We start from the raw sequence: 24040 nt of genomic DNA, 5'->3' as shown, positions 1-24040 counted from the left end.
CCACCTGTATTTCTTTTACTTTTTCCAGCAACAGTCTGTCTTTGTACCGGCTCCTAAATAACCATAAATTTTATTCTTATAAACCTTAATGAATGCCTGGCCAAGATGCTGTAACTATTGGCTTCTACATTGGAGCATAAATGGAAAAGAGAAAAAAAAAAGTGTGCGCAGTGAAAAACTGGATAAAATGGAAAAAAGATCACAGCAAACCCAAAGTCGCCATTTGCCTTTAATGTGAAGGAGGCCTTGTTTTCACGGTGTGGCAGCTTTCAGGGGTTTTAATCTCAAAGTGGCTGATCAATTTAAGGTAAGTGGCAGGCATTTGGCCTGGTTCCCAGGCTTGGCTTTGCTGCTCTGAGAAAAGAAAGGATTCAGTCAGACACACAGACAACAGGCATCATCGGCGGCTCCCACATTCCAAGCATTTTAACACAGATTAGGTTGGCATGATTCTACTGTTTACTGAAATCTCCTAGGTGTTGCATTTTTCCCTCTCCTTGCGTGGTTATCCAAGATGGTTTTCTCAGGTCAGGACCTTCATATGCCAAATAGCTTGCAGAGCTGTTAAGGGAGAAAGAAGAGCATGGGTCAAGACTCCCGATTAAAATGCTATTTCACTTGCTCCCTGCAAAATAGGAGACTTCACACAGCAGGTAACTGAGCGCTGAACTTTTTGCCTTAGGCATACATGGAGACAGGAACTGTTTTACATGCATTCCTGAGTGGGGAAAAAACGGAGATAATTTCTTTAACAAGGACAAACTTAATTCAGCTATAAATGCCCACTGGATTAACAGGGTGATTTGTAGTTATTTTCTCTTCAGATTTTATAAGCATGAGCCTTTCACATAGGTGGAGCGATATTGCAACCGATGCAGTCTGTTTGTTAACATTTTCACATTATTCTTTAGTTTTTCAAAGCAGTTAATATTAAAAGAGCTCAGCAGATCCCTTGCCGCTATCTTATTTTCTATTTTAGCAAAAGGGAGTTTTCTTAATTCATTTGACCTACGTTAAATAAAATATGCATTCAGTTGATCTCATCAAAAAAATGTGTTAGTTGTCTTTCTTGTGCTTTTGGCCGTATTATGCCTTATGGAAATTCTATATTTTTAAATACATTTCACAGTTTTTAAAAATACTTTATCTCACTTTAATATATTCAGCCCTTTTCCTTTAGTCATCCTCATGACAGAGTTCCTCATTTTTTTCCTAAGAAATTTTATTAAAATAAATAATGTGTATTTTAAAAAACAATTTCCAGCTATTAAACTTTTCAAAAGCTGTGTCCAAATTATTATATTTAGCTATACCCAGAAATGTCTTCTTAACATTAATAAATTTACATTAACAAAATTAACATTGTTGCAACTGAGTAATTATATTAAGACTGTGCCTGTGAGGGTTGCATTTATTTTATGCATCTGTTCTGATTTCTGTTGTTATATATGCAAGCGTGGTCTTTAAAAAATCAGTATAGGGTTCCTCATTGATTAGAGAAAAAAAAGACATAAATGGGATGAAACTATCCAACTCAGGATTTCATCTTATATGAGAAAATAAATTCCCTTTCATTTACTCAGCAATATTTGTTGAGCACCTACCCTGTGGGGTGCTGTCAGTGCCCTGTTCTAGGAGCTTGAATTTCTCAGTGAACAAAATACATAAGGACCCTACCCTTGTGGAACTAACATTCTAGCCAAGAGAGATAATAAACTAAAAACATAAATAAAGAAATAATACAGTATGTTAAGAAGTAGTAAGTGGATAAAGTGTATAAGTCAAGCACGGTAAAAAGGAGACAGGTGTTGAATAAAGTGAAGGTTGGTCAGCCTCACTGAGGAAGTGAGATTTGAACAAACACTTGAAGGAAATGAAGAAATTATTCTTTAAGCCAGTAAGAAGTAGGTTTTTTGGTTTTTAATTTTTCTTTTTTTTAAAGATTTTATTTATTTACTTGACAGAGATCACAAGTAGGCAGAGAGACAGGCAGGGGGTGGTGGGTGCAGGCTCCCTACTGAGCGAGCCCGATGTGGAGCTCGATCCCAGGACCCTGAGATCATGACCTGAGCTGGAGGCAGAGGCTTTAACCCACTGAGTCACCCAGGTGCCCCTTATTTTTTCTTCTTATTAAAAATCCTCTAAATAAGAAGGTGAGCAGAAAGAGACAGATATTTGGAATGTATGTGATGCCAGTTCCACTCAGTTCTTCCTAGTTCCTGTGAGCTAAAACATTTCTTTCTTTAAGTTTGAGTTGGGTTTCTATCTCTTGCCACTGAAAGAGACAGACTAGTACATTTTAAGCTGGTCACAAATAAACTAGTTCTGGATCCATGGACAATAAGCCCAAATAGATACTGAGCCATAATTCCATCCTCTATATAATGAGCTTGATTTTCCACACTGGGGATGTCTAGGCATCCATAAGAATGTGACTTAGCAGTCCAGACAATGGTATTACCAGACAGTGGTATTGATGAAATAAGAAATATAAGTCAGTGGAAGATAACAGAGAGCTTGGAAATAACTCCAATAAATGAAGTTAACTGATCTTTGACAAGGGAGCAAAGGCAATACAATAGAGAAAAGACAGTCTCTTCAACAAATGGTGCTGGAACAGTGGACATCCATATACAAGAAGAGTAAATCTAGACATAGACCTTATACTCTTTACAAAAATCAACAGAAAATGAATCACAGAGCTAAATATAGAACAAAAACTATAAAATTCCTAGAAGAGGCCATAGGAGAAAACCTACATGACCTTGGGTATGTCTTTGGCTTTTTACAGAGTCATTACCCATGAAAAAAATCATGGTTAATGCAGACTTCATTAAATTTAAAAACTTCTGCTCTGTGAGGGACAATATCAAGAGAATGAGAAAACCAGCCACAGACTGGAAGAAAATATTTGCAAAACACACAACTGATAAAGAACTGTTATCAAAACAAAACAAAACCCAAAACCAAAAAAACCTCTTAAAAGTCGACAATAGGGGCGCCTGGGTGGCTCAGTGGATTAAAGCCTCTGCCTTCAGCTCAGGTCATGATCCCAGGGTCCTTGGATCGAGCCCCACATCGGACTTTCTGCTCGGCGGGGAGCCTGGTTCCTCCTCTCTCTCTCTCTCTGCCTGCCTCTCTGTCTACTTGTGATCTCTATCTGTCAAATAAATAAATAAAATCTTAAAAAAAAAAGTCAACAATAAGAAAACAAACAACCTAATTTTAAAAAGAGCTAAGGGTACCTGAGTGGTTCAGTCAGTTAAGTGTCCACCTCATGGTTTCAGCTCAAAGCGTGATCTCAGGATTGTGAGATGGAGCCCCGTGCTGGGCTCTCACTCACACATGCACATGCTCTCTCCCTCTCTCTCAAACAAACAATGAGCCAAAGATCCTAACAGACACCTTGCCAAAGAATATATATGGCTGAACAATGAACATATGAGAAGATGTTCCACAGCATGTGTCATCAAGAAGATGCAAATTAAAATAGCAATGAGCTTCCACACAACAATTAGAATGGTCAATATTCAGAATATGGATGATACCAAATGCTGGCAAAGATATGGAGCAACAGGAACTCTCTATCTTTGCTGGTGGGAATACAAAATAGTACAGAAAACAATCTAGTGATTTCATGCAAAACTAAGTATACTCTTGGAATATGATCCAGCTATCACAAAAGAATTGAAAACTTATGACTACACAAAAACCTATACACAAATGTTCACAGAAACTTTGTTCATAACTGCCAAAACTTGGAAGCCACCAAGTTGTCTTTCAGTAGGTGAATGGTTAAATACACTACAGTACGCCCAGTCAATGGAATACTATTGAGTGCTAAAAAGAAATGAAGAGACATGGAAGAACCTTCAGTGCATATCACTGAGTGAAAGAAGTAAGTCTGAAAAGACTACACACCATATGATTCCACCAATATAACATTCTGGAAAAGGCAAAACTGTGGAGACAGTAAAATGATCAGCAGTTGTCAGGAGCTGGGAAAGAATGAAGAGGTGGAGCACAGGGGAATTTTAGGGCAGTGAAAATTCTATGTGGCACTGTAACAGTTGATAAATAACATTATGCATTTGTCAGAGCCAAAAAGAAAGTGTACAACACTTTCACAAAGTGTTCACACTTTTTCACAGTGATGAGCCCTTATGTAAACTATGGACTTTAGTTAATGGTAATGTATTAATATTGGTTTATCAGTTGTAACAAATGAACCACACCAATGCATGATGTTAGTAATAGGGGAATCTGGGGAGGGGAGAGAAATATATGGGAATCTCTGTTCTTTCTGCTCATGTTTCTGTAAACCTGAAACTTCTTTTTAAAAATAAAGTCTCTTGGGGGTGCCTGGTTAGCTCAGTTGGTAGAGCATGCAACTCTTGATCTTAGGGTTGCAAGTTCAAGCCCCAAAGTGAGTATAGTGATTACTTAAAAAAATAATTTCAAAAAATTAAGACTCTTTAAAAAAAAAAAAGCACTAAACATAATAGGAAAGATTGATCATTCAGACTCATTACAATTTAAAACCTCTGTTCATCATGGGATGCCTAGGTGGCTCAGTCAGTTGGGCATCTGACTCTTGATTTTGGTTCGGGTAATGATCTTGGGGTCATGGGATCGACCCGCATGAGATTGAGCCCCACTGAACACAAAGTCTGCTTGTTCTCCCATTGCTCCTCCCCAACTCACTCACCCATTCTCTCTCAAATGAGTCAATAAAATCTTCTAAAAAAAAAAAAAAAAACCTCTATTCATCAAAAGACACCATTAAGAGAATGAAAAGACAAGAAGCAATGTGGGAGAAGATATTTTACATGGATAAATCACACAAAGAACTATTTCTAGGCCATATAAATATCTCTTATAAATCAGTAAGAAAAAATGGACGACTCAATTATTTTTAAGAAAGGATAAAAGATATGAATACATTTCTTACACAAGAGAGTATCCAAATGGCCAATGACCATTAGAAGGTGCTCAACATCATTAGTTACCAGGAAAAGGCAAATTGAAAACAAAACAAGATATCACACCTCAGAATGGCTAAATTTTAATGGGTTGACAATAGTGAGGATATAGACTGCGACAAACTCTTAAAATGCTGTGGGACTGCAAATTGGCAAAACTACTTTGGGAATTTTGTTGCCAGTAAAGTTAAGCATATACCTACTCTGTAACTCAGCAATTCAGCCCCTAGGAGTAAATGCAAAAGAAATGCCTACATATGAGCACAAAAACATAGTAACAAAAATATTCTTAGTACATTATTCTTAATAGAATCAAGAGGCATCTAGGTGGCTCAGTTAGTTAAGCATCTGCCTTTGACTCAGGTCATGTTTTCCGTGTCCTGTGATGGAGTGGGGCATCAAGCTCCCTGCTTGGCAGGGAGTCTGCTTCTCCCTCTCCCTCTGCCTGCCACTCCCCCTGCTTATTCTCTCTCTCTCTCTCTGTCAAATTAAATAAAATCTTCTAAAAAAAAAAAAAAGAATCAAACTAGAAGCCACACAAATGTCGATTAACAATGGAATGGATAAATAAAGTATATGCATAATGCAATACTGTACATCTGTGAAGAAAACTATTTGTATGCGTAGCAACATGATTGAATTTTTAAAATGTAACATTTAGCAACAAAAAGTGTACCTACTATATAATCCGGTTTAAAGTTCAAAAATAGGCAAATCCAATTTATGGCAAGAGAAATCTGTGTAGTGGTTAACTTTGGAGGATGAGAGCACAAAGTAAACCTTTGTAATGTTAGTATTGAGCAGTAATTTGTTTTGTATGATAATCAAGCTACAAACTTAAGATTTGTGCCCTTTCCAGTCGATATGTTACATTTAAATAAGTAAAACTAAAAATATATGGTTACCTAAATCAACCAAACATAAATTAAAGCCATGGGCCGTAAAAATTCCTAGTTCCTATCATTGCAATAAAGAGAATTATTTCTTCTATATAACCCTTCAGATGGGGTCACCATATGTGAATCTTGAAACTAACATGTAATAATCTTCAATTTCTAAGACTCCAAACTGTCATTCCTGGCTCCAAGGTAAATGGCAAGAACCTCCTCATACTAAAATTCATTCTTACTGTAGACACTCCGTTATCATTCTGATGCCCAACAAATTATTAATAATAATAGCTAATATTTTAGGCACTCTTACTGCGGGCCAGTACCATACTGAGTGCTGGATATGCATATATTTGCATACGTAAGTCTGCCATTACCCCTAAGAGAGAGGTATTACTAAGCTACTTCACAGATGAAAAAATAGGTTGAGAAAAATGTAATAAATGCTCCTCAGGTCATTGAATCAGTAAATATCCTTACTTACATTTTTTTTTTAAGATTTTATTTATTCATTTGACAGAGAGAGAGAGAGAGAGAGAAAGGAAGAGGGAGAAGCAGACTCCCAGCTGAGCAGGGAGCCCGATGCGGTACTCCATCCCAGGACCCTGGGGCTCATGACTTGAGTCTAAGGCAGACGCTTAACCCACTGAATCCCCCCACCAGGCGCCCTATCCTTAGTTACATCCAAAAACAACCAAAAGTTTGGTTTAAGCATTTAAAGGTCACTGTGTAACTCCCAGAATTGCCAGCATGGTGAGTTGAGGCCTCTGCAATCAAGAACAGTGTCCCAAATGAGGTCACAGAAAGTTAATGCCCAGCCTGGGACAATGTGATCCAGTCTGCCAGTCAGGAACCCAGACACGGCCATCAACAGAACCACCGCTGCTCTGCCGGAACTCTCTGGGACCTCTGCCACTGTTGCACCAACGAGGATGACTTTTAGTTTCCACTGCACCGATCCCATTAAGGGCACACAATTCATGCTGAAGGGCAAAAAAGAATGATATGTGCACACTTCTGAAATGAGAAATCCAAGGGTGGCAAGCGGGGATTTGAACCCGGTGAGCTTGGCCCCAGCACCCAAGTTCTCATCTACTAGGTTAGGCTGCCTGCAGATATGTGATATTACTTTACCATTTGAAGAACCAGGTGAGGCAAGCAAGTCTAAAAACACCCCACAGCACTTCACGCCACCATATCATGTCCATCAGAAAGCTTCAACAATTTCTTGCTTGACTGATTTAGAAAGAAAGAATAAAAGTACTCATCTGTAAATTGGGCTTCCAAAATCACCCAACTGCTTTAATAAAGGCAAGTATAGAAGGTCTGGTATGACAGCTCAAGAGCCACCATGTGGGGCCATGTGGCCGCATGCTGACTCAGATGGGTGGTGAAGGGGGGCCACTAATGAATCACCAAGACCACATCCTGCCCCTCCCTCAGTTTTTCCCCTGGAAGCTGCCCATCAGTCTTCCTGCTGAGATCTCCACCCAGGCATGAGGCTCAGGTATTTGCAGCAAATGTCTGTGAGGCTCAGAAGTCCCATTTTCCAGGAACATTTGGCCCTGGTTCTTTCAGTGGCGTCTGTGTGTGAAGTTGGCTATGACTAAGTGTGAAAACTGATAGTCTGTGCATGAGAACTCTGGGCTCAATCTTGTCATTTTGTATTTCTCATGTGTTGTGTTGGGCACAACAGAACATCTAACATCACATACCCTCACTTTGACAAAGTTTTTGAGCTTATTTAAGCTAAAAAGAAAGTCATAATGTGAACACGTGATGCTAACTAGATAATGACTTGGGAGAAATGTGCTCTTCCTGAAAATTGTGCCGTGGATACATTTTCATTATAGCCAAAGACCAAGCAGGCATTTCATCCTGCTCTGATTCATCTTAGAAAAATGTGTGGTAAGCTATTCAAAATTCTCCCCCATTTACTTTCAAATAAAGAACAAGAGAAAAAGTCTTTTTTTTTTTTTTTTTTTTTTTTTTTTAAAGGCAATTTGGTAAAATTAGTATCTGTTGGGGCTTTTTTTTTTGGGTTTGGTTTTGTTTGGGGGTTTTTTTGGCTTCCAGTGAAGACAGGAGTAGGAGTAGGATTACAAAGGCTGAGATAGCCAGTATATGGAGGAATTTGAAAGTGAAGAAGTCTGACCTTTATTCTGTAGGCAGGAAGTAATTCATAATGGTCTTTTTCATCTAATTTATTTTTAACAATTTTTAAGTCATTACAATAAACAGAAAAGTAAATTTAATTTAGAAAATGATAAGGCAAAATGTGTTGCAACCACTACAGGTGACAGGTTGGAGGTAGTGGCTAATGCTGGGGTTGACCCTCCAACAATGCTGGGCTTCGGGTACTGACTACCTTTCCCCAAACCCCCACTCCCTGCACAGCCAAAAATCCAAGTATGACTTTTGACTCCCCCAAACATTAACTACTACTAACCTGCTGTTGACCAGAAGCCTTACCAGTAACAGTCAATTAACACCTATTTTGTATGTTATAGGTATTATATAGTGTATGCTTACAACAAAGTAAGCTAGAGAAAACACATTATAGGAATGTACTGTATTGAAAAAACATCCACATATAAGAGGACCCATGAAGTTTAAACCTGTGTTGTTCAAGGGTCAATGATACTATGGTGGTAATCATTTTGCAGTGTGTAAGTATATTGAATCAACACATTGTACACTTTAAACTATACAGTGTTACACATTAGTTATATCTCAGTAAAGCCGGGGGAGAATAGAAATAGGAGACTGCCAGTTCCTCAGAAAGTACCCTAGTGGCATTTTTAAAAATTATGATAATAGAGACAAAGCATAAAGCATGTATGTTCAGCTTAACATGTTATCCTCATCAAAGTCAAAAAGTCCAAGATCAGCAGCATCCCAGAAGTCTCCTGAATTCACATCCCTAATCAAAACTCCCTTCTTCACTGAGCTAAGGAAATCTCTACCCTGACATCTGGAATTGTCATTTATTTCATTTTTCTTTATGATTTTACTACCTACCTATGCATCTCTAAATAACACACTTTAATTTAGCTTTTCCTGAATTTTGTCTAAATGGAATCATACTGTATTTTCTTTGATCTTTGCTTCTTTTGCCCAAGAATATTTTTGAGAATCATCCATGTCAGTGTTTGTAATCTATAGTCCATTCACTTTCTTTATTGTAAATATTCCATAATATATCACAAATTGTTTATCCATGCTATGTTAGACATTTGGGTCATTTCCAGCTTGAGGCTGTTACAAACAATGCTGTGGTATGTGTGTGTGTGTGCACGCACGTGTGTGTAAGAGAAAAAAAGAGGATTAGGGAGATCTATCTAGCAGTAGTGTGTAAGTTGAACTCAGATACAAAGAGAAGGATCAGAGAATTCAGCTGGGCTCATCAGTCATACAAGACTAATACTGGAAGTCGGTGATTAACAGAAGGAATAAGGCAATTGATTCATGGCAATAGTTCACCAAGTAAAAGTTATACTTATTTAAAATTTTCATAGGTACTGCTACATTTCCTTTTTAAAGGCTTTATCCAAAAAAAAAAAAAAAAAAGTCTTTAGGAATGTACACTCTCACCAGAGGATTGTGTATGAATGAGAATGCCCGTTCTTCTGCATTTTTGCCAACTTTAGATATTATCCACCTTTTTAAACATTTGCCAAGGGGCACCTGGGTGTCTCAGTTAGTTAAGCAACTGACTCTTAATTTTGACTCATGATCTCAGGGTCATGAAATCAGACCCCTTGTCAGGCTGCATGTTCAGTGTGGAGCCTGCTTGAGATTCTCTCTCTCTCTTTCCCTTTGCCTCTCCCACTGCTCATATACCCCCCACACACACACTCTGTCTCTCTCTCTCTCTCTCTAAAATAAATAAATAAATAAATAAATAATCTTAAAAAAATGTTTGCCAAAATTACCAGGGAAATTTAAAATTTTATTTTTTTAATTTTGAAAATTCAAATAATTTTATTTTCTTAATTCTTAGTGAGTTTAAGCATTTTCTTACATTTTTCCATCAGACTATCATATTTTATATATGAATTTCCTGTTCATATCTTTTGCCCATATTTCTATCAGCTGCGCCCTGGCTTTCTTTTTGATTTGGGGGAACTCAATAAATTTTGAATATTAATATTTTTATTACCTATATTGTAAATATATTTACCTATCTGTTGTCTTTTTGTTTATAGTGTCTTTTGCTATCCATAAATTTTTAATTTTTGATGTGTCACCTTGGCTAGGCTATAGTATCCAGTTATTCGATCAAATGCTAATCTTGGTTTTGCTGTAAAGGTATTTTGCAAATGTAAATAAAACCCCTAATCAGTTGACTTTAGGTAAGGTGCATTATCTTGAATAATCTGGGTGAGCCTGATTCAATCAGCTGAAAAGCCTTAAAAATAGAACAGAGGCTTTTTCCAAAAGAAGATACAGTTCCAAGCTACCTATGATTCTTGCTTCCTGAGGACCTGCCCTGCTCATTTCAGACTTCCTTAATCAGCCCCAATATCACATCAATCTATCTATCAATCTACCTAATATTTTTATTTATTTATTTTCCTTATTGGCTCTGCTTCTCAGGTTGAACCCTGACTGATACAGTATAGTATTTTTACATAGTCTACCATTCTTCTCATTTGTAGCATCCCGGTTTCCTGTCTTGCTGATGTAGCTTTTATACAAAGATGTATGCAAATCTTGTTCATGCAACATTGACAGTAATGGCTAAAAACTGAAAAGTTCTCCTTCATTCCCCTTTACTGAACTTTCTCCATCTAAAGGCTCCTATTGTCAATAAGATAGGGATATATTTGTCCAGCCTACATTTTATTTTATTTTATTTACATTCAATTAATTAACATACAGTGTATTATCAGTGTCAGAAGTAAAGTTCAGTGATTCTTCTGTTGTATATAACACCCAGTGCTCATTACATCTTGTGCCCTCCCTAATGCGTATCACCCAGTTACCCCATCCAAGCCACTTCCCTCCCCTCCAGCAACCCTCAGTTTGTTTCCTATGGTCAAGAATCTCTTATGGTGGGGCGCCTGGGTGGCTCAGTGGGTTAAGACCTCTGCTCAGGTCATGATCCCAGAGTCCTGGGATCGAGCTCCGTATTGGGCTCTCTGCTCAGCAGGGAGCCTGATTCCCTTCCTCTCTCTCTGCCTGCCTCTCTGTCTACTTGTAATCTCTGTCTGCCAAATAAATGAATAAAATAAAATTTAAAAAAAGAATCTCTTATGGTTTTTCTCCCTTTCTGATTTCATCATGTTTTATCTTTCCCTTCCTTCCTCTATGCTCCTCCATTTTGTTTCTTAAATTCCACCTATGAGTGAAATCATATGATAATTGTCTTTTTCTGGTTGACTTATTTCACTCAGATAATACCCTCTAGTTCCATCCATGTCATTGCAAATGGCAAGATTTCATTTTTTGATGGCTGCATAGTATTCCATTGTGTGTGTGTGTGTGTGTGTGTGTGTGTGTGTGTATATATATATATATATATATATATATATATACCATATCTTCTCTATCCATTCATCTGTCAATGAACATCTGGGCTCTTTCTAGTTTGGCTACTAGTTTGGCTATTGTGAACATTGCTGCTATAAACATTGGGGTGCAGGTGTCCTTTTGGATCACTATATTTGTATCTTTGCGGTAAATACCCAGTAGTGCAATTGCTGGGTCATAGAGTAGCTCTGTTTTTAACTTTTTAAGGAAACTCCATGATATTATCCCAGCCTACTTTTTATGTAAAAAACTAATAGCCATGTGTGTGTGTGTAAAAGTCTCTAAGTGAACCAAAAAAATCATACTCCAATTTAGTGACAATAATTATCTGTAAAAGGGGAAGGGTTGCAAGAGAGAAGTGAAGGAGGACTTGCAGAGCTTTTGTACTTTTGATTGTCTAAATCATATACAATAAGAATCTATTTGTATTTAATTTGGGTGATTTTTTTTAACGATCTTAACCATTTTTAAGTACAGTTCAGTGCTGTTAAATACATAGGGTGATGATTTTAAAGGGTAAAAAAAACTTTACAAAAGTTATCAACAATGACTGCAAGATTTCAAAGTTCAGAGACCAGGAAATTACTCCATTGAGATAAATAAATATGCCAAAAGAAAGCTGGTTTATTGCAAGCATTACCATCTTCAAAGCCTTTAAATACCCGGCTTAACTGCAGAATAGAAGATATACACAGAATATAAATATATAAACATAAATGTATAAATGTAAAAAATGCAGAATAAAAAGTTTGAATGTGATGTCTGTCTAGAGAGCACACTCTTGGCCTAAATTTCAAGAACGTATATACCTACAGGCCAAATTTGGCTTTTAAGTCAAATATATATCACCCTGGCAATTGTATAAGAAAAAATGACCATATAAAGGTAGAAAACACAGAAGCAGTAAAAATGAATGTTACTGTAAAAAAAAAATCAAAGTACTCACAAAATAAAGGGATGTAAAATATAAAAACATAAACCTAATAATGTGGGGAGGAGAGGAGTAAAGAATGGGTTCAAACTCAATGACCATCAAATTAATATAGACTGCTATATGCAGGAGGGGTTATATACAACTTAATGGTAACCATATATACAAAGAATAAAGAGAAAGAAATCCAAATATATCACTAAAGAAAATCAGCAAACCATGAAAGAGAGAAAAATAAGAAGGGATCAGAGAAAATCTTTGGAAACAACAACAAAACAAATAACAAAATGACAATAAATACGTATCTTATCAGTTAATTACTTTGAATGTAAATGGACTACATGCTTCAATCAAAAGACACAGCATGACAGAATGGATAAAAAAAGACCCATCTATGTGCTTCCTACAAGACACTCATTTTAGACCTAAAGACACCTGCAGATTGAACGTGAGAGGATGGAGAACACTTATTAAGAAAATGACAAAGGAAAGCCAGAGTAAAAATACTTATATTCGATAAAATAAACTTTAAAACAAAGACTGTAACAAAAGACAAAGAAAGTCACTATATAATAATAATTAAGTCACTCTAACAAGATTTTAAATATTTTAAATTTTAACCCTATGTTGGGTTAATAACAAACATAAGGAACTAATTGATAATAATAATAGTATGAGACTTTAGCATCCCACTTATATCAATGGAGAGATTAAACAAAAAATCAACACTGAAACAATGGCTTTGAATGACACACTGAACCAGATGGATTTAACAGATATATTCAGAACAATCCATCCTAAAACAACAGAATACACATTCTTTTCCAGTACACATGAAATGTTCTCCAGAACAGATCACATATTAGCCCACAAAAAAAAAAAAAAAAACCTTAACACATTTAAGAAGATCGAAGTTATGCCATGCATCTTTTCTGATCATCAACCCTAGGAAATTAGGATACAGTCACACACAAAAAATCTGGAAGGATTACAAATGCATGAAGGTTTAATCACCTGCTACTGAACAAGGATTGGGCTAGCCAGAAAATAAAAGAAGAAATAAAAAATTATGTGGAAACAATCAAAATGAAAACACAACAGTCCCAAACCTTTGGGATAAAGCAAAAGTGATTCTAAGAGGAAAATATATTGAATACAGGTCTACTTTAAGAAGAGGAAAAAAATCTCAAAAAAATTAATTAATCTTACTCCTAAAGGAGCTGGAAAAAGAACAACAAAACCTAAAGCCACCAAAAGGAAAGAAATAGTAAGGATTAGAGCAGAAATAAATGACATCAAAACTAAAAAAAAAAAAAAAAAAAAAAAAAAAATTTAAAATAAAACAGATCAATGAAACCAGGAGCTGGTTCTTTGAAAAAAATCACTAAAATTGATAAATCTCTAACCAGACTTATCAAGAAAAAAAGAGAAAAGATCAAAAAAATAAAATCACAAGTGAGAGAGGAGAAATAATAACCAACACCACAGAAGTACAATTATAAGAGAATATTGTGAAAAACTATATGCCAACTAATTGGACAACCTGGAAAAAATGGATAAATTCCTAGAAATATATTAACTACCAAAACTGAAACAGAAAAAAATAGAAAATTTGAACAGACTAATAACCAGTAAAGATACTGAATCAGTAATCAAAAAAACTGCCAACAAACAAAATTCCAGGGCCAGATGGTTTCACAGGAAAATTCTACCAAACATTTAAAGCAGAGTTAATACCTATTCTTCTCAAACTATTTCAAAAAGTAGTAAAGGAAGGAAACTTCCAAATTCATTCTATGAGCCTGGCATTACCTTGATACCCAAAACCAGATAAAGACATGACTAAAAAAAGAGAACTACAGGCCAATACCCCTGATGAACATAGTTGCAAAAATCCTCAACAAAGTACTAGCAAAATAAATTCAACAATACATTAAAAAAAAAAATCGGGGCACCTGGGTGGCTCAGTGGGTTAAGCCTCTGCCTTCGGCTTAGGTCATGATCTCAGGGTCCTGGGGTCGAGTCCCATATCTGGCGCTCTGCTCAGCAGGGAACCTGCTCCCCACGCCCCCCGCCTGCCTCTCTGCCTACTTGTGATCTCTCTCTGTCAAATAAATAAATAAAATCTTAAAAAAAAAACCACTCATGGGGCTCCTGGGTGGATTAGTCTGTTAAGCGTCTGACTCATGATTTTGGCTCAGGTCATGATCTCAGGGTAGTGGGATCAAACGCACAGTGAGGAGTCTGCATGAGAGTCTCTCTCCTTCTCCCTTTGCCCCCCTCCCCTGGCTCATGCTCGTTCTCCTCAAATAAATAAATAAACATTCACCATGATCAAGTAGGATTTATTCCTAGGTTGCCAGAGTGGTTCAATATTTGCAAATCAATCAACGTGATACACCACATTAATAAAAGAAAGTGTTAAGAACCTTATGATCATTTAAATAGTGGAGAAAAAACATTTGACGAAGTGCAATAGCCATTCATGATAAACTTTCAACAAAGTAGGTTTAGAAGGAACATACCTCAACATAATAAAGGTCATATATGAAAAACCCACAACTAGTATTATCCTTAATGGGGCAAAACAGAGCTTTTCTCCCAAGGTCAGGAACAAGACAATGATGTCCACTGTCATCACTTTTATTCAGCATAGTACTGGAAGTCCTAGATGCAGCATCAAACAACAAAATAAATAGAAGGCATCCAAATTGGTAAGGAAGAATTAAAACTTTCACTTTTTGCGTAATGACCACATACCAAATGTAGAAAATCCTAATGACTCCACCAAAAAACTGCTAGAACTGATAAAAGAATTCAGTAAAGCCACAGGATACAAAATCAGTGTACAGAAATCTGTTGCATTTCTATACATCAAATGAAGGAGCAGAAAGAGAAATTAAGAAAACAACCCCATTTACAATTGCACCAAAAATAATAGTATCTTATTAGGAATAAACCTACCAAAGGGGTGAGGGGACCTGTACTCTAAAAACTATAGAACACTGATGACAGAAATTGAAGACAACAAAAAGAAATGGAAAGACATTCCTCGCTCATAGGTTGGAAGAAGAAATATTGTTAAAATGTCTATACTACCCAAAGTGATCTGCACATTTAATGGAATACAATTTTTCACAGAACTAGAACAAACAATTCTAAAATGGAGTCACAAAAGACCCTGAACAGCCAAAGAAATGTTGGAGGGAAAAAAAAAAAAAAAGCAAAGCTGTAGGCATCACAAAAAAAAAAAAAAAACAGCACTATCTGGGGCACCTGGTGGCTCAGTCATTAAGTGTCTGCTTTGCACTCAGGTCATGATCCCAGGGTCCTGTGATAGAGGCCCCACATCAGGTTCTCTGCTTGGCAGGAAGCCTGTGTCTCCCTCTCCCACTCCCCCTGCTTGTGTTCCCTCTCTTGCTCTCTCTCTCTCTCTCTCTCTGTCAAATAAATAAATAAATAAATACAGCTCCATCTACTATAGCATCAAAAGAATAAAACACTTAGAAATAAACTTAACAAAGGAAATGTAAAATTTCTATTGAGGAAACTACGAAACATCATGAAACAATAGACAATGTAAACAAATAAAAAGATGTGTATTTTTCATGGATTAGATACAATGGACACACTTGTGTTCATTGGCAATACCCCCCAAGTTGACTTACAGAATCAATTCAATCTTTATCAAAACCCCAAGTGGCTTCTTTACAGATATTAAAAAACTGATCCTGAAATTCATAAGGAAATCCTAGCAACCCAGAATAGGTTAAAAATAAAAAGTAATCTTGATATAGAAGAACAAAGTTGGACGACTCACACTTCCCAATTTTAAAACTTACTATAAGCTACAATAATAAAATAAGTATGATGTTGGCATAAAGACAGACATTTAGATCAACGGAATAGAATTTAGAGTCCAGAAATAAAGCCTTGCATTCACAGTCAATTAATTGTCAATACAGTTCAGTGAGAGAAAGAACAATGTTTGTAATAAATGGGTCTGGGCCAACTGGATATCCATAGGCAAAATAATAAAGTTGGGCTTTTACCTCACATTGTATAAAAAATTAACTCAAAATAGATTTTTAAAAACTAAATATAAGGCTAAAACTATAAAATTCTTTATCAAAAAGGCCTAAATTTTCATGACCTTAGAGAAGACCGTGGTTTCTTAGGTTTGAAACCAAAAGCACAAGCAATAACAGAAAATAAAAATAGATAAGTTGAATTACATCAAAATGAAAAACTTTTGTGTTGCAAAAGTTACCATCAAACAAAAGTGAAAAGAAAACCCACAAAATGAGAGAAAATATTTGCAAATTGTATACCTGTTAAGGGACTTACTATACCTAGAATATATAAAGAACTCTTACAACTCAATAATAATATAACTTAATTTTAAAATGTGCAAAATATCTGAGTAGATATTTCTCCAGAGACTATATACAAATGGCCCATAAGCACATGAAAAAATGTTCAACATCATCAGCCATGATAAATAAAACTCAAAACCACAATGAGATACCACTTTACAACACACTAGATTAGCTATAATCAAAAAGACAGACAACAGCAACTATTGTGGGGATGTGGGAAAACTGGAAGTCTCATAATTGCCAGTGGCAGTCTAAAATGGTGTACCCATTTTTAAAAACAGAATGGCAGGGACGCCTGGGTGACTCAGTGGGTTAAGCATTTTCCTCAGCTCTGATCATGATCCCAGAGTCCTGGAATGAAGTCTCGTTTCGGGCTCCTTGCTCAGTGGGGAGACCAGTTCTCCATCTGCCTGCTGCTCCCCCTGCTTGTGCTCTCTCCCTCCGACATGTAAGAATGTAAAATCTTAAGGGCGCCTGGGTGGCTCAGTGGGTTAAGCCGCTGCCTTCAGCTCAGGTCATGATCTCAGGGTCCTGGGATCGAGCCCCACGTCAGGCTCTCTGCTCGGCGGGGAGCCTGCTTCCTCCTCTCTCTCTCTGCCTGCTTCTCTGCCTACTTGTGATCTCTGTCTGTCAAATAAATAAATAAAATCTTTAAAAAAAAAAAAAAAAAAAAAAATGTAAAATCTTAAGAAAGAAAGAAAGAAAGAGAGAGAGAGAGAGAGAGAGAGAAAGAAAGAAAGAAAAGAAGGAAGGAAGGAAGGGAAGAAAAGAAAAGAAAAACAGATCAGCAGCTCCTCAAAATGTTAAACATAGAGTTACCCTGTAACCCAACATTCCACACCTTGGTATACATTCAAGAGAAATGAAAACATATGTCCACATAAAAACTTACACAGGAATGTTCATAGCAGCACTATTCGTAACAACTAACAAGTGAAAACAACCCAAATATCCATTGACTAATGAATGGATAAATGAAATGTGGTACATAGAAGTAATGGAATATTATTCAGCAGTAAAAAGGGGAGGGGGGTTGGGAGAAGGGGGTGGGATTATGGACATTGGGGAGGGTATGTGCTTTGGTGAGTGCTGTGAAGTGTGTAAACCTGGTGATTCACAGACCTGTACCCCTGGGGATAAAAATATATGTTTATAAAAAAATAAAAAATTTATTAAAAAAAAAAGGGATAAAGTAATGATCCATGTATAACACAGATGACCTTTGAAAACTCTGTATGAAAGAAGCCCAACACAAAAGACCAGGTATTATATGATTCCATTTATCTGAAATGTCCATAATAGGCAAATTTATAAAAACAGAAAAGAAATTAGTGATTGCCTAGGGCTAGGGGGGTAGGTGGTTGGTGACCAATTGGTTCAGATTTTTGGGGGGGATGATGAAAATGTTCTGGAATTAGTAGTATTGGCTGCACAATTCTATGAATATACTGAAAACCATTGAATTGTACACTTTAAAGAGGTGTCGAATATAGATATAAATTACATCTCAATAAAGTGTTTGTTTTTTAAAACACAATAAATTAAGTTAAATTAAAGACCGGATAGCAGTCATATCCATACAGAGAGTGAGATGAGATAACGCTAAAGGGGCACTGCCCTAGAGTTGGGTAGGTGGGAACTGAATTTTCTTCTACAGTGCCCTAACTGCAAATTGAGCTCAGTATTATACAATTTAGAACAACCAAAGTGTTGGACACGCTAGAGTTTAGGCACACTAGAAGACTCAATAAGATTCATACCTAAAAAATCAAGGTTTCAGGGTGCCTGGGTAGCTCAGTCAAGCATCTGACCCTTGGTTCCCACTCAGGTCGTGATCTCAGGGTCCTGAATGAGATGGAGCCCTTGTGATGGGCTCTTGTTCCACGTGAGACTCTGCTTGTCCCTCTCCTTCCCCTGTTCCCCTATCTCCTCTCACTTAGATGTGCACGCGCATACTTGATCTCTTGCTTGCTCTCACTCTCTCAAATTAATTAATTAACAATAATAATAATTAAAAAAATCAAGGTTGGGTGGACTTTTGGACAGAGGTACCAGGCAAGTTCAAAGGCAAAAAAGAAGTCTCAGACAATGTCAGCGTGTGGATAGCTGTATCTGCAAGCCTCCCGTAGTTTCTACCTTTACTTCCCATTGAAAAGACCATGGGTCAGTGGTAATGATGGTGTGCCTACTGTATGCCATACACAGTGCCAGGTGTGGACACAGAATCACGAGTAAAGCAAGTTCTCTGCTTCTGAGCTTAAATGGAAGCAAATAATTACATTAAAGTAATAGCTATGTGCTCTGGTGGAGGTCTGGACTAAGAGCTATGGGAGCAGAGAAAAGGGAACAGTTAACTTTGTCCCAGTAAAGCAGAGAGAGCTTCCTGGGATGGTGACCTTCCAGCTAGGTCTTGGAGAATGAACAAAAAAAATGCCTGCAATGCCCTCTTGGCATTTTTTCTCCACATATAAAATCTTGTTATGCTATTGAGCCTATATATATACATACATACATACATACATACATATATATATAAAATATTGTATATATATGGATATCCTTATCTATATCTACATCTATATCTATATATAGATATCCTTATTTAAAAATGAAGCAGAATTAAATAAATACCTAAAAGGCACTAAATATGCTATAAAGCTATTCAGAGAATAAGACATAGGTATGTGGTTTGAGACATTTATGGGCAATTTTTATTCTGCATTTATATAAGAACACAATTCGTTAAGAAAATAATCAATCGTCAACCATAATTTATCCACTAATAGTTAAGAACTTTCTGTTCTATTTTGCTTTATCAAACAATAGACTCATTTCTGAATGAAAGTCTAAGCTGAACCACGGAATCACTTAACTATAAGGCTAGAGATGATGACTCTACTAGGTAGTCTGGGCATCTTGACTTTAGTTCCTGCTGGGTTTAATTACTCCTGATTTAAAATCTTTCCTTTCTTCAAATAGTTTAGAAGGATTTTCTACCACTTCCCTTGATAATCTGTCTTTGTCACCTATGGTCTCACATGCCATCTGTTAAGCGAAACAAAGTGGAATTTTAATGTGTAATTACTAGTAAAAACAAACTGGCAACCCAAAATAATACTAGCATGGGACTTTTCAAAAGCTTGAATTTCTCTGACATACAATTTTATCAGCAAATGGCCCCCAAATATTTGGCTGCATCTCCAAATAAGCCAAGTGCTTATATCTTAATATGATTTGTCAAGCAATTTCAACTGCACCCTACTCTTTGATTTTCAGGATGACCATCTCCTCCTGTGAAAAAATTGAATTTTTTTCTGTAAGTTTAGTGGGAAAGGGGCAAAAATATGATAACAGGATGAAAAGTTTTCTTTCAGGAAACAGTAAGAAACTACCCCCTTATAGAAGAGCGTTTTCTTGCCTTCCATCCTTGGACTTGGCTGCTAACGTTTTAGGAACAGACAAGTATGCTCTCTCAGCGCCTATGTCTGGTTATACCCCCAAATTAGCCAAATAGATTTACTACTTATATTTGTAAGTTCCCTTTGGTTGTTGGGTTTTTTTTTTTTGTAATTAACAGTGTTATATATGGTTTTGTTAAAACTATGTTTGCCAGTCAAAGGTATGACTTTAATTTCAACTCCTCTCTACCAACTTTCTTTTAGTTCTTGCTTTAATTTCTTTAAATTCGATGTTTTAGTCGCCCCTTCCCACCCCAAGGGGATTGGCTTTGGCATTCTTAAAAAACAAAACAAAACAAAAACCTTGATTATGACTGAAACACAGGATGAACTTTGAAGATATCCAGAGGTATTTGGAAGTGTTTTTCCCAATATAATTTGGCCACAAAACAGGGGAGCAGAACAATCTTGAACTTAAATTAGTACTGAATGCTTACAGACCTTTACTGGTGGCAAATAATTGTTTCAGGGGAGGACAACTGAGTCACTGGTTTTATGTGAGCGGTTTCTTAACAAGCACAAAAGCAGAATGTTATTTTTCTCAAATGAAAGGTTAATTGCAGTCTGAGAATTCAACAGAGAACTGGGGAGGTGGCCCAATTAGGTGTCAGCAGTCCTCTGTCCTCCCTCACACCAGCTCTGCCCAATACCCCAGTCTCAGCCACTAGCCAGCACTAATCTAACCACTTCCCAGAAGCCTTTGTGACAAGAGCCTTGAAACCAGAGCCTCTCCCAGAGTAAATCCTGACCAAGATATCAGTCCATCCTGGCCAACTTCTTCCAGAGAGACTAGAGATAGGCTCTCTCCCTGAGTCCCTGGTTCCTTAGAAGTGTGGTCAGTCCCTACCTTTGTGACTCCTTTCAAAGAGAATTTACCCTGGGCCCTTATTATTTCCAAAGTCTGTGGAAAGTTCATGATGTCTTGTGGTGGGACCAAGCTTGAGAAACAGTCAATCTTGATCAGGTAAACCCTTGCTGAATAGTGTCAGAGCACCTCAATCCACCATTCATTCTTTTTTTTTTTTTTTTTAAGATTTTATTTATCTATTTGACGGACAGAGATCACAAGTAGTCAGAGAGGCAGGCAGAGAGAGAGAGAGGAAGTAGTCTCCCTGCTAAGCAGAGAGCCCGATGCGGGGCTCGATCTCAGAATCCTGCGATCATGACCTGAGCTGAAGGCAGAGGTTTTAACCCACTGAGCCACCCAAGTGCTCCCACCATTCATTCTTTAGGCAAGTTTATAGGTGGCCAGTCCAGCCATGCAGCCATGAATTCACTTTTGGCGACTCTGCCAGCTATAAGGAACCTGTGAGAAAGCAACACAGCAGAGTGACCAAAGGCTTGAGCTCTGGACCAAACTGCATGATTTTGGACAAGCGACATAATCCCTCTGTGGCTTAGTAACTTCATTCATAAAATGGGGATAATTATAATACCTTGTAGGCAGTTTCAAAGAATGAATGAGTTAACACGTCTGAAAGTGTTTAGAATAGTGCCCAAAACATGGTAAATGCCACATATATATTTGCTATTGTTATTTTTGAGCATGGCCAACAGACAGAGGTATGTAAAAATCAGTATGATATAATTTTTTTAAAAATTTTATTTATTTATTTGACAGGCAGAGATCACAAGTAGGCAGAGAGGCAGGCAGATAGAGAGAGAGGTGGAAGCAGGTTCCCTGCTGAGCAGAGAGCAGGACCCTGGGATCGTGACCTGAGCTGAAGGCAGAGACTTTAACCCACTGAGCCATCCAGGTGCCCCAGTATGATATAATTTTTTAAAAATTAAATTGTACTTCAATAGGCTTCAGCTTTGATTGGATTTCCTATATATAGCATGGAGATACATTTTTAATTACTATTCAAGAGCAACCATTCAAACACTTCTTGAACTGGTCTTCACAGAAGATTATTCCAGGAGACATTAATTAGATGTGCCAGACAACAAAATTAGTTGTGTAGCAAACAAATTTGTTTGTTCACCCATTAAACAAAATTTAATTGATTTCTTGACTCCAAGATTTCTTAGTCTTTCATGTGATATGTACATTACAAAACACAGGAGAAAGATTTGGTATGCAAGGCTTACCAAGTGTAAGTGAATGCAGAATCCTTTGTTCTTAGAGTTCTCATACATCCACTAGCTCCCCCAAACTGTGTTCCAGAGGGAATGCTATGGATGCTACTTGGCAGCTGACAAAAAGACTATCATGTCAAGTAACATTTAAGTCCCATCTTCCTAATTCTTAATTGGTATGAATAAATTATATCACACTGGAAAAAAAATATTCTCAAGGGTAGAAACCAATGAACAGTTTCCAGATTTAGAGTTTTCAAAAACCAATAAAATTAATTGGTTTCCACTCTTTTATCTTACCAAAAAAGATCATTTAGATAAATTGTCTTTTATTATTACCATCGTTTCATAAAAAAAACCAGTTTTAACAACCAAAAATTGAAGGAATAATATAACTTAAGGGTAAAGAACTGTTATTAAAATTGAATCTATTTGGCCATTATTGAATTGAAATAATAATTATTAATATTATTGAAAAATTCATTACATTATTTGCATTTTTGTCACTTTGCCTCAAATCAGGAAACATTTCTTCTCTGTTATTTGGGAATCACTGATATATACAGCAGCTTATGGAGCTTATCAAACTAAACCTATGTATTCCAGATTTGTTTTATTTTGCAAAATATTGCTTCTTACTTATTGGCCCCATTGGTCACTACCATGGAGTCCTGCATGTCTGGTGGACTATCACCCATATGTCTGGATATTATTATTCAGAGAGATGGTGCTTTTGTCTTGCTGGTATGTTAAGAACACTGCGGTGGTGGAAGGAGAAATGGACCCTACAAACACATCTTCATGCCTCTCAGGGCATTTTGTCCAAACCTCCAACCACATCTTCTAGAAATCCCTTCTGTAATATAGGAACACTCTCTTTTCTCAGAATGTGCACCACCTTGCCTCAATTAAGACATAGTTCTCCCATAAGGAGGCTATACTTCTGCTGTCTTTCACATAGAAGTTACACATTTCCCCCACTCTGTCCAGGTTCGAAGGAGGGAGCGATGTCTTCCTCATTCCCTAGTGCAATTTCCAGACCCTTCTTATTCTTTTATACAAAAATTGCCTGAAATGCTTTCTTCTCACATTTCAAAAGATTCCCCTTCTCATTTTTTTTTCCCCTCTCTCCTGCTTTTCAGACTCCTTCGTAAGATCCTTTCTTTACGATCCATCCAAATATGGCATTCCTTGCTTTGGTCTGTGACCCTACTCTTTCTCACTTTATATTCTTTCCCTAAGATTTCTCAGTCAATCCCATAGGATTGATGATCATCTACTTACTAATGAATCTCAGATTTTTATTTCTTGTCTAAAACTCTCTTCCGGGCTTCAGGCCTGTACATCCTGCTCCTCATCCCACACCCCCCCCCACATTACTCACAGGCTCCACAAATTGAACGTGTTCATAACTCACCTCATTCTCTTCTCCTGACACCTGTGTTTCCTAGCCCAGGCACTGTTCCATCAGTCATCCAGCCAACACTGAAAACGAAGGGACATTTTTACTCTTCTTTTTCCTTCACCTTCCCCATCCCTCAGAGCCCAAATCCCATTTCTCCTTGAGATCAGTAAAATCTACTTACTAAGCATCTCTCGAAAACTACCATTTTCTCTTTTGCCTGCATCACTAGGACTCTAGTCTCACCCCTTCAGTATTTTTTTCTGCACTTTGGAGTGATCTTTCTGATTACAGCATCCCCAGGCCTGAAACCCTTTTTTAACCTGAAAGCAAGGTCCTTCCTGATCTGGCTGCCCCTTGCTTCTGCAACCTGCACTGTCTCCC

General features: G+C 37.1%; 1 long non-coding RNA gene across 1 annotated transcript; it reads right to left on the bottom strand.

Annotated features, from left to right (window-relative positions):
* Window positions 1-436: 436 nt before the first annotated feature.
* On the bottom strand, window positions 437-23740 carry LOC101693196. Its single transcript, XR_201107.3, has 2 exons — window positions 23672-23740; window positions 437-561 (listed from the first exon to the last, which is right to left on the bottom strand). It is a non-coding gene; the product is annotated as an uncharacterized LOC101693196 (long non-coding RNA).
* Between the last annotated feature and the right edge of the window lie 300 nt (window positions 23741-24040).

The sequence above is a fragment of the Mustela putorius genome, unplaced genomic scaffold (assembly GCF_011764305.1).
Source record: "Mustela putorius furo isolate JIRA1106 unplaced genomic scaffold, ASM1176430v1.1 tig00003845_pilon_pilon_pilon, whole genome shotgun sequence".
In the NCBI taxonomy this organism is placed as follows: domain Eukaryota; kingdom Metazoa; phylum Chordata; class Mammalia; order Carnivora; family Mustelidae; genus Mustela; species Mustela putorius.
The sequence above is the reverse complement of the archived record's forward strand: the minus strand, read 5'-3'. Positions and strand labels throughout refer to the sequence as shown.